Below are 12,363 nucleotides of genomic sequence, written 5' to 3'. Positions count from 1 at the left end.
AGGAGGAGGAGGAGGAGGAGGAGGAGGAGGAGGAGAAGAGGGAGACCTGCTGGCATGGTGTGCCCGCCTGTAATCCCAGCAATTTGGGAGGCTGAGGCAAGAGGATCACAAGTCTGAGGTCTGCCTCAGCAAGGCCCTAAACAACTTGGTAGGAGCCTATCTCAAAATAAAAAATAAAAAAGAAAGGGGATGTGGCTCAGTGGTTAAGTGCTCCTGGTTTCAATCCCCAATACTAAAGAGAGAGAGAGAGAGACCCAAGCTGGCTCACTCACTCCATCTCACCAGGTGATGCCCTCCACCATGTTGTGATGTAGCACAGAGGCCCTCACCAGATGCAGAACAGTTGCTGGTACTCGACTTCCCAGCCTACAGGACCATAAACCAAATGAACTTTTATTATTTATACATTTCCTGGTTTGGGGCATCTTGTTATAGTCACAAAAACAGACTAAGATATTGGTCAACCAAAGAAAGAATTGCACCTGGCTCCTATGAGGTGTAGACAAGATCAGATGGAGTAGGTTTGCATTGTTTTGACCTACCCAGCTTCCTGTCCCCTTTCTTCCTGAGATGGTACCTCTCCTTCTTCTGGGATCCTGTCCCTCCTCCATTTTCCATGAACTCTAGTAAGACCTGACCCAGTGTATAGCAATTGACCTAAGATGAGCAGGGGACCAAGAAAGGTCCATCTGGGCTTTTATATATGGAGGAAGATCCCTAAACGGGGATTATAGGAGCCTCAAGCTGTCTGCTGCTGGGTCTCCTCTCCCATATGAATGCAATACATCTGTTTGCATTCGCTTCAGCCCTGTAAGGGTTGTGGGAAGGATGCTGCTGTGGTTTGGGCAATGGTTTGGGTTTGTCCTCCAAGGGTTCATGTGTGGGGAACTTGGTCCTCAGCGTAGCAATATTGAGAGGTGCTGGCACCTTTAAGAAGTGGAGCCAAGTAAGAGGTCTTTACTGTACGCTCCCTTCTCTCTGGTTTCCTGTCTTGCAATATGATTCACAGGTCCTCATCCACCATAAGAGCCTCACAGAGGTCAATGAATGGGGCCAGTCTGATCTTGGACTCTGAGCCTCCAAAACAGTGAGCTAAAAAAAAAAAAAAAAAAAAAACTTTTTTTTTTTTATACATCACCCAACTTCAGGTGTGTTGTTATAGCAATGGGAAACTGACTAAAATAGGTACCATTATTAGTTTCATTTTCAAATGGAGGTTTGGAAAGCTTTAAAAAAATCTGCTCAGGATCACCCAGAAATGAAGTTCAGTCTTGTTCAAACCTGTCTTGACTTCAACCCTTCAAAGCCCCTACACAGCACTCAGGTGAAAGGGAGAGAATGGTTACCACTTTTCTGAAGAATCTCAACTCAGCAGGGCCTTGACATGTCCTGGTTCTGTTTCTTTTCCATATAAGACTTTTCAGCAGTTTCTATCAAATTTTCCCCTCTCTATTCCCTTCTTGAGGTCTTCAATACTAAAATCCATATTAAAGCTATGGGATCCCATAGCTTTAATATGGATTTTAGTATTGAAAGTCCAGTCTGGTCCATTAAAAGCTGCCCTCTCTAAAAAGATAAATAAATAAATAAATAGATAGATAGATAGATAGATAGATAGATAAATAACAACATAAGAAAAAAGAAAATAAAAAACTGCCATGTCATTTCTGAATTATATAACCTGTGTCCCCTCCCTGTCACCTGTGTCTAGGGACCAATACCTTTCCTCCACCCCTCCCTTCCTTTCTCCTTTTCTTCTTTCAGAGTTGGGGGTTGAACCCAGAGCCTAGTGCATGCTCCACTATTGAGAGACACCCCCACCTCTAGGGACCAGTTTTTGCTGCAGGGACCTGCAGATGGGATCGCCTTGGCCTCTCCTTCCTCCCTGCAGTTAGTTGGTGACTGTGTGCATGTGAGCATGCATCTAGTGTTACAGGGCTCATGGGTTGGTTCTGTGATACTCCCTATTTCTTTTCAGGATCTAAATAATTTCTCCAGCTTGGGGATCCTGGTAGGGGTGAGAGGGAAAAGAAGTTTCTCCTCATCTCCTGCTTGTTAAACCCTCTCCCCTTAGTAGTTGTTGCTGCCTAACTGAGTGTGACTTGTGACTTGTGTCCAGATACTGCTTCGTTGTGGTAGGGTTGGCTCAGTCTCTGTTGGGAGACTTGCCCTAGAATTTTATTTTTTTTTGGAGGGGGTACTGGGGATTGAATCAAGGTGCTTAACCACTGAACTACATCCCCAGTCCCTTTTTTTTTTATATATTTTATTTAGAGTCAGGGTCTCACTAAGTTGCTTAGGGCCTTGCTAAGCTGCTGAGGTTGGCTTTAAACTTGCAATCCTCTGTCTCAGCCTCCCCAGCTGCTGGGATTTGCCCTGACTTCTTGCTTTTGGGGTCCCCTGGCCTGGAAGACACCCGTCTTGAATGGATGCACCCAGGAATTATAGTATAGACCACTCCCCTGACTCAGGTCTCTCCAGTTCTATTTCTGCTCTAAGAAGCGAGTCTGTTACCTAAGCAGAGCTCTATGGTGGCTTGAGGTGCCAGCCTCTCTTCTTGCAGAAGCCTCTAAATTTTCCTGGGTCACCCCCTTCACTTGACTTTTGAGAGATATGTTGCATATTTATTGCTGCATAACAAGTTAATCCCCAAACTTGGTAGCTCAAGACAGTAAGCCTGTGATACGTCATAGTTTCTGTGGGCCAGGAATTAGGAAGCAGTTTAGCTGGGTGGTTCTGGCTGAGTGTGTCTTGAGTTGCAGTCACTGTCATCTGGGGCTACAACCATCGGAAGGCCTGATTGGGGTTGGAAGAACCACTTCCCAGTGCACACCCATGGCTGTTGGCAGGAAGCCTCAGTTTTTCACCATGAAGATCTGTATATTGGGCTGCTCACAGCATGACAGCTGACTTCCTGGAGTAAGGGATCCAAGAAAGGAAAAAAATAAAAAATAAAAAACAAAAACCTAAGGTAGAATCCAAGTATCTTTTGTGACCTAGCCTCTGAAATAACTTACCACATTTTTTCCTGGGAGTAGGGGTGACCAGTGATTGAACCCAATAAGGGAGGTACCATTTCACCACTGAGCCACATCCCCAGCACCTGCCCCCGTTTTTTTTTTTTGGTACCAGGGATTGAACTCAGGGGCACTCACCACTGAGCCACACCCCCAGCCCTATTTTGTATTTCCTTTAGAGACAGGGTCCCACGGAGTTGATTAGTACCTCGCCATTGCTGAGGCTGGCTTTGAACCTGCGATCCTCCTGTCTCGGCCTCCCGAGATGCTGGGATTACAGGCATGCGCCACCCACCGTGCCTGCCGACATACCACTTCTTCCATATTCTCTTGGTCCTGTGGACCGAGCCAGACGTATGGGGAAGAACTGCACAAGGACATGAAGAGCAGGGGGCCTGAATCGGGAAGCCAGAGGGAACATCCTCTTTGCTGAACACTGACAGCGAAACCGAAGCTTCCTGCAGCCATGGGTGTGCACAGGGAAGTGGATCTTCCAGCCCCAGTCAGGCCTTCCAATGGTTGTAGGCCCAGATGACAGTGACTGCAACCCAAGACAGGCTCAGCCAGAACCACCCAGCTAAACCGATGGATTTTCCCCCACTCTGGCCCCTAACATCTTTCAAAGACTGGAAATGGATCTTAGTAGAGTAATAGTTGGGACCCAAGGGCTCTGTTCTCGGCTTAGGTGTCCCCATATTAACCAAGAGTCGCCAAAAAGAAACTGCTTGTCTTTTCTCCAAAACATGTACCTCCCATTATTTCCCTTCCATCCGTATTTATCAATCTTTCCATTTGCTGTGGCCACAACCCTTGGAGTCATCCTGTGTTCCTCCCTTTTACTCGACCTCTACGCGTCCCGTCAAAAATCGTGTTGGCTATACACTCTCTGGAAACACAGTCCTCCCTAAGTATGCTCAGGGGATAGGTTCAAGGACCACCCAAGAATGCCCAAATCTGATGCTCAAGTCCCTCATGTAAAATGGCACAGTATTTGCATATAACACATACACATCTGCCCAGAGATTTTTTTTTCCCTTTTTATTTTTGCAGTGCCAGGATCAAGGCAGGGCCTCCTCATGCGTGCTAGGGAAGCACTCTACCACTGAGCCAAATTCCCAACCCCCATTCCATAGACTTCAAATCATCCCTAGATTACATGCGGTGCATGCAATGTAGATCCTACGTAAATAATTGTCATAATGTAGTTGCTTAGGGATAGTTGACAAGATAAAAATCTCTGTTATCAGTGCAGACGAAATGTTCTAATAATTTTTTTGGGGGGGGGTACTGGGGATTGAACCAGGAGCACTTAATCACGGAGCCACATGCCCAGCCCCTTTTTCTTTCCTTTCCCTTTTTTTGCCGCCCCCCCATGTCAATGAATCTTTATTTTATTTATTTATATGTGGTGCTGAGAATTGAACCCAGCGCCTCACACATGCTAGGCAAGCGCTCTACACTGAGCCACAACCCCAGTCCTGTTGAGAGCCACAGCCGAGTTGGGATGGCGCCTGGCATTTTGCCAGAAGGAATGGTTGAGAGGTGACACCAGCAGCCATTAAGATGATGATATTAAGTTAAGCTATGCATAATTGCTGTGACTGGATGATGCTGGATTGAATCGGGCTGTTTATTCAGTTGTATATAGACCCCTGCTGTCCGTCAATAGGGCGGCTCCTGCTGGCTCGGGTGCCCGCTACTCTTGAGTTCTTGCAGAGTTGCCAGTTGAGTTCTCAAGAGTTCCCATGGAGTTCTCTCGGTGTCCTGATGAGGGCTGGGTGAGTTCCGGGGAGTGCCTGTGGAGTGCCGGTGGAGTTCGGGCAATAAAGGAGTTCCTGTTTGAACCTACAAGTGCCTTGTGGCGGCTCCGTTATTTTGTGCCCAGCCAGACTGCGGCACAGTCCCATGCCCCGTCCTTTTTATTTTTTATTTTGACACAGACTGTTAAGTTGCTCGGGGCCTCCCTGAGTTACTGAGGCTGGCCTCAAACTTGCTATCCTCCTGCCTCAACCTCCCAAATCCCTGGGATTACAGGCATGCACCACCAGTTTGAATAAATATTTTTGATATACAGTTGGTTAAATCCACAGATGTGAAACTTTGTGTATACAAAGGGCTGACTATATATCTAACATCCAGCCAGTTGGGGCTGGGGTGTAGCTCAGTGGTGGAACCTTGTCTAACATGCACTGGGCCCTGGGTTCAATCCCATTACCACAATCAATCAATCAATAAACACAAACCCAGGTAGCTCTCCCCACTTGTATTGCCACCACTCAGGCCCCAGCCACCGTCCTTGCGTGTTTGGACGGCCCACCTTGCTTCCTACCTGGAGGCCTTGCTGCTATGCTGTTCCCCTACAGTCTATTTTCAAGTCAGCAGACCAAGTGAGCTTTTAAAAACCCAAGATTGATTTCACGCTTCTTCAGATCAAAAGCTTCCAGAGACTTTTCATTTCTTTTGAAGTAATAGCCAGGGGTCTGAGGCTATAGCTCAGGGGTAGAGCACTTGCCTAGCATGTACGAGGCACTGGGTTCGATTCTCAGCACTGCATATAAATAAATAAATAACTTTAAAAAGTCAGAGCCAGAGTCCTGACATTGACCTACAAATAGGTCTGCCCTTAATCCAGTTAGGGCGGGACAGAACCCTCTTTGAGTGAGGGGGTGGAAGCTAAAGGTGTGGAAGGTTCGTTGTGGGTCATCCACCAGATGAATGGGGAAGGGAGAAATCCAGCTAAGGAGCCACCATTGTAATTCAGGAGACTGAGAACAGTTAACAACAAAGATATGAAGCTTCCACTTATGGAGTGCTAACTACCCGTGTCAGGCTGTGCTCTTCCCATTCCTTACCTTACTTCCATCTTTACAGCAATTCTGTGAGGTAGGTATTAGTATTATTCCCATTTTACAGAGAAAAAAAACTGGTCCCAAACAGATTAAATAACTTGCTCAAGATCATGCGATTGGGCAAGACCAACAGAGCGAGGTACTGAAGCCCAAACTCGTCTACTTCCAATTCTTTCCAGATAGTCTTTTTCACTGAGAAACGTTGAAGCTAAGGGATATTGTAAAAGTCTTCATAGTTGTTGTTGTTACCAGGGATTGAACCCAGGAACACTTAACCACTGAGCCACATCCCCAGCCCTATTTTGTATTTTCTTTAGAGACAGGACCTCACTGAGTTGCTTAACACCTCGCTGTTGCTGAGGCTGACTTTGAACTTGCAATTCTCCTGCCTTAGCCTCCTGAGCTGCTGGAATTACAAGACTGTGCCACCACCCGGCTTATTATTATTATTATTATTATTATTATTATTATTATTATTATTATTATTATTATTTGTAGTGATGGGCATTGAACCCAGGGCCTTGTGCATGCAAGGCAAGCACTCTACTAACTGAGCTGTACCCCCAGCTCTTATTTTTTAATTTAGAGACAGGGCCTCATTAAGTTGCTTAGGGCCTCGATAAATTGCTGAGGCTGGCTTTGAACTTGTGTGAGGCACTGGGATTACAGGTGTGTGAGGCACTGGATTCAATTCTCAGCAACACACACACACACACACACACACACACACAAATAAACAAACAAATAAATCAATCCTCCCAAGCCGCTGGGATTACAGGTGTGTGCCACCACACCTGGCCAAAGATAAAAATCTTTTCTTTTTAAAAAAGCCTTGGGCTGGGGCATGGCTCAGTGGTACAGTGTGTGCATAGCATGTGCAAGGCCCTGGCTTGGGTCCTCAGCACCCCAGCACAAGCAACAACAACCACCAAAACAAAAACAAGCCAAGCCCACCCACCCCCATGTGAGTCTAGTTGTTTAAAAATACCAAGTACAGCCAGGGGCAGTGGTGCAGGCCTGTAATCCCAGTAAGGCAGGAGGATCGGAAGTTCAAGGCCAGCCACAGCAATTTATGGAGGCCCTAGGTAACTTAGCAAGACCCTGTCTCAAAATACAAAGGACTGGGGCATGTTAGTCACCCCGGGTTCAGTTCCTAGTTTAAAGAAAAACAAAAGTACAAAGGGAAAAGGGAAATGCTGAGGAATGATTTTGGTCAAATTTTATTGCTTTATTGTTTATGAACGAATATTTAACAATGGATCCTTCCATTATGTACAACCATCATGCACCAGTAAAAAGAATGGAAAAAATACCAAGTAAAATATGATTTAGCCGGTTACCAGTGGCTCACATCCATAATCCCAGCAGCTCAGGAGGCTAAAGCAGGAGGATGGTGAGTTAAGCCCAGTCTCAGCAATTCAGCAAGGCCCTAAGCAACTCAGCAAGACCCTGTCTCTGAATAAAATATAATAAGGACTGGGGATGTGGCTCAGTGGTTGAGTGCCTCTGGGTTCAATCCCCAGTCCCCCACCCCCTCGCCAAAAAATAAAAAATAAAAAAAAGTAAATTTAAGGAAATTCAACCATGCTTTTGAAATTGGGTTCCTTTTACCTTAGTCTTTAGTTGTTGTTGTTGTTGTTTTTAATTGTTGATGGACCTTTATTTTATTCATTTATTTATATCTGGTGCTGAGGATTGAACCCAGTGTCTCACACATGCAAGGCAAGTGCTCTACCATTGAGCCACAGCCCAACCTAATCTTTAGTTTTGAATCCATCAATTTTCAATTTAACTTTGACTTTCTGACTCCCCCCTAGAGCCATATCCTCAAAAGCCTGCCACCCCTTGCAGCCAGGTGCTCTGTGGAGGTTCAGAATGGGTGTCCCCGGCTTCCTCTACCCTCCCTGGACTTTCGTCATAACTCTGACTTAGCTTCATGCACATACTTCCCCATCAGCCAGGTCCTGGGGAATTTAGGATTACCCCATTTGTTAGCCTTCCACAGGAAGAAGGCAAACGAGAAAAATTCTATCCACCAAAGCCGATTCTTAGCTGTTTGACCTTCAAAGCTACATGATATTTCTAAGTGATAGGAAATGTACATTACTCACTTCCACCAGGCATCCCAGCGCTCTGAGCAATATCCTCAAATGGACCAGTGACTTCTCCTCCATTGGTAAACCTACTTCTGACACATGTTCGTGCTTTTAAAAGGGCCGTGCCTGGCACAGTGGCGCCCACCTGTAATCCCAGCAGCTTGGGAGGCTGAGACAGGAGGATCACAAGTTCAAAGCCAGCTTCAGCAAAAGCAAGGCGCTAAGCAACTCAGGGAGACCCCTGTCTCTAAATAAAATACAGAATAGGGCTGGGGATGTGGCTCAGTGGTCGAGTAGCCCTGAGTTCAATTCCCAGTACCAAAAATAAAAATAAGAGGTTCCGGGCTGGGGCTGTAGCTCAGTGGCAGAGCGCTTGCTTAGAATGCATGAGACACTGGGTTCGATCTTCAGCACCACATTAAAAATAAATAAATAAACATATAAAATAGAGGCATTCTGTCCATCTGCAACTATGAAAAATTAAAAATAAATAAAAGGGCCAAAGCTACTTTCCCAGAACAATTTCAGTACACGAGTAGACAAGACATAGCAGTGGCTTATATAAACAACAGGAACATGTGTTCTTCTGGAACTCCAGGGTCACCCTGTGTGTATATAGGCAGTCCTTCATCCTTTTGTTTCATATTTTTAGCAAATCCCTTGTGATAGGTTCCATCACCCTTGTTTTACAGGTAGAGAATTTGACTTTCAGAGAGATTAAGTGATTTGCCCCCGGGGTCAGACAGTACAGCTGAGTATCAAAAAGGCAGAAATCTGTTTTTTAGCATTTTTTTTTTAGTTGTAGTTGGACACAATATCTTTTTATTTTTAATTTTTATGTGGTGCTGAGGACTTCTGCCCCAAAGCAGACGTCTTACTTCAAATTGAAGATACCAGAGTTCTCCTCTCTCCCCTTGTCCCATTCTGCAATTCTTGGTGAATCTTTTTTTTTTTTTAATATTTATTATTTTTCTTAGTTCTCGGCGGACACAACATCTTTGTTGGTATGTGGTGCTGAGGATCGAACCCGGGCCACACGCATGCCAGGCGAGCGCGCTACCGCTTGAGCCATATCCCCAGCCCCCTCTTGGTGAATCTTATGCCCTAACTCGGGCAAGGAGGCATCTGGGTTTCCTGGAGACCGATCCTCATTCAAGGGAGCTCTGCCTCTTTGTGGAACCACTGAAGATCTGAGATCTGGTCCTCAGGATATAGATCTTTATCCTCACCAATAGATAAATAGATTGGAGAGGATGAGTCACCCTGACTAAGCTACCACATAGCTAAGTGATAAAGTCAAATACTAATTTCTTTAAGAATATTTTTTATATAAATTTTTTAAGAGAGAGAGAGAGAGAATTTTAATATTTATTTTTTAGTTTTCGGCGGACACAACATCTTTGTTTGTATGTGGTGCTGAGGATTGAACCCGGGCCGCACGCATGCCAGGTGAGCGCGCTACCGCTTGGGCCACATCCTCAGCCCCGAAATACTAATTTCTTAAGTTATAATGGGAAATTAAACTGCTCAGATAACTAGTACATTAGAAGTCTTTATGAATATGTTGGAAGAATAGACTGGATTCGGATCAAGTTTTACAGAGCCCAACACAAGATACTTAGAAATGCTCTCTACCCTGAACAGATGCAATTCTGACATATTCTCCATGCTCAACTGTTCTTTTTCTAAATGGCAGACTCCTCTCTCTTTAGTTACAACAACATTGCATTGGATGGATCACAATGAATTTTCCTAGATCATAGTAAATTACCGTTTTCATTCCCTGGATGAAATTTAGAAAACATCACAAAGGCATACCTAGCACACTTTCTAATCATCACCAAAGAGAAGCTTAAAAAGCTCTTTATAATTGGGCATGGTGGTATAGGCCTGTAATCCTAGCAACTCAGGAGGCTGAGGCAGGAGGATAGAAAGTTTGAGGCCAGCCTAGCAACTTAGTGAGACCCTAAGGACTTAGTGAGACACAATCTCAAAATAAAAAAATAAAAAGATGGAGGATTTAAGCACCACTGAGCTTAATCTCCAGTACCAAAACAAAATAAAACCTCTTTCGAATGATGATTTCTATACATACATAAAGCTAGAAGGAAATCCCCCTGTGCTCATAACCCAGCTTCTACAGTTATCAACATCCTCCTGGGGTTTTTTCCCATCTATCATTACTTCCCCCTAACCCCCACCCCCAGTTTTCCCCCAGAGAATTTTAAGTGGAGTTTCTGATATTATCTCTAAATCTAAATTCAAGTGTCATTCCCTGTTTGGAATGTACTCTATGAATTGAGTACAAATGTCATTATTATTATTATTATTTTTGTACTTGGGAATTGAACCCAGGGGCACTTTACCACTGAGCTATACCCTTAGCCCTTTTAGTTTTTTTTTTTTATTTTGAGACAAGGCCTGGCTAAGGTGCTGAGGCTGGCTTTGAACTTACAATCCTCTTGTCTCAGCCCCCTAAATGCCTGGGATTATAGGCAAGCACCACCATACCCAGCTACAGATGGCATTCAAAGCCCATACACCAAAGCAATTGTGTATGGATACTGGATGTGAATGGCCTGTAAAATTGAGCTCTGTATTAAATTAGATTTTCAAAACCAAATTCCTGATGCCTATTCCAGACCTATTGACTCAAATGTCAGCGGGTGGGACAGGCAGCCTTGTATTTCAAAATGACTCCAGCATATTTGATGGTGGTTTGCCCAGAGGCCAACATTGAAATGTCACTGCTGGGAAGTGGCTGGCTAGGTAGAGTTAGAGGTATTCTCTCCTAGGTCTCAGGGTCTGCTTGGCATTCTGGAAGTACAAGGGCTGGGTTCTGATCCCCATCATTACTATGGGGCTGAAAATGGACCAGACCCTAAGGCCCCACCAGCCCCTTGAGGAGGAAGAATGGTTGCACCTTGTTTGAGAGGATCTGCTTTGGGTGCTGGGGTTGGGGTGGGGATAGATCTGAATAAATGGCAAGGTTTAGAAGTGAAGGGTGGGAGGGAAAGAAAGGATGGACCAGTAGGCTGCCTTGGAGTCTCTGTGCTGGGGGGGGGCATCAGGTTTCAAGGAGCATCCGAGTGGAGGTGCCTGTTCTGCTTGAAGATGACACATGGAGGAGTCACCCAGAACCGCTGGAATGCACAGCTGGCGTCATGCAGGAATGCTCCTTGCCCTGAGCTGTGCAGCCCTAGATCATGGGTGGTGGTGCCACCACGGAGAAAAGGTGAACCTACGAGGCAGCAGAAGGGATGTAGGTGGAGACCCGACCCAGCCTCTCTGTGTATGAGGGGCTATGATTCCTTTTTCTCTTTCCATCTAAAGCCCCTCAACCCCTTGACAGTGTTGAACTTGTCTGAATCCTGTGCTCTGAAAAGTAGCTGCAGTGAAGCCTTTCCGCCATCCTTCTGTGCTCCCTCCAAAAGTTTATATTCCAAGAAATAGCTACTCTTAAAGGACTAACCTGTTCTAGAATATTCCAGGATGACGCCCACTTCTACCTTTCCTCAGGAATTCAGACAAGACCTTCTCCCTCCATCCTTCCTCCTGATGACACCCTCGGCTACCTGCCTCTCTAAAGCCCCTGACCCTATTCCTTCCTCGTTGATGACGTTCTAGTCTCCCTTTTGCAACAGGTGGGAAATCATCTGGTTTATCGTCCGGATGTTCACCTTCCACTCCCTTCGTTTTTTGTTATTTTTATCTTTTTCACTCTCTTCTCCTCTATTCCCCTTTTCCTTAAAGAATTTTATGCAGTGAGGAATGTAGCTCAGTACTAGAACTTGCCAGCATGCACCAGGCTCTGCACTCCATCCCCCAAACTCATACATACAAAAAAGAAAAAAAGAGAGAAAAAAAAAAAAGAATTTTACACCGAGAAATTTACAGATGATAATCTCTCAGAAATCCAGCTGACAAGTTGTGTGACGCTGAATGCTGTATGAGTTACTTTAAAATGAAATTTTTTTAATTTTATGTGTATTTTACCACAATTAGAAAAAAAATTTTTTTTGCCTGTAGTCCCAGGAACTCAGGAGGCTGGGAAAGGAGAATCACCAGTTGGAGGCCAGCCTGAGCAAATTATGAGACCCTGCTCCCCCAAAAGAAGAAATCCAACTGGTGATGTAACTCAGTGGTAAAGTGCTTGCTTAGTATGGACATTGAACTCTGGATTCGATCCCTGGCACTCGAGAAAAAAAGAAAAGGAAAAATCCAGCTGATAAAGAAACACAATAAAATTAAATTTTCAAACAATTACTTGGTACTGATGGTGGGTTAGGGGTGGAGAAGTGGGTGGGACCTGGCTAGGACATGAGTAAGACCTGCTTCCTCTGGTCCAGGAGCTCCCCGCCTTGCTGGGGAGACAAATGCATACTCTGCTAATTGAGGTAC

The sequence above is a fragment of the Ictidomys tridecemlineatus genome, chromosome 12 (assembly GCF_052094955.1).
Source record: "Ictidomys tridecemlineatus isolate mIctTri1 chromosome 12, mIctTri1.hap1, whole genome shotgun sequence".
Taxonomy (NCBI): domain Eukaryota; kingdom Metazoa; phylum Chordata; class Mammalia; order Rodentia; family Sciuridae; genus Ictidomys; species Ictidomys tridecemlineatus.
Note: the sequence above shows the minus strand (reverse complement) of the source record.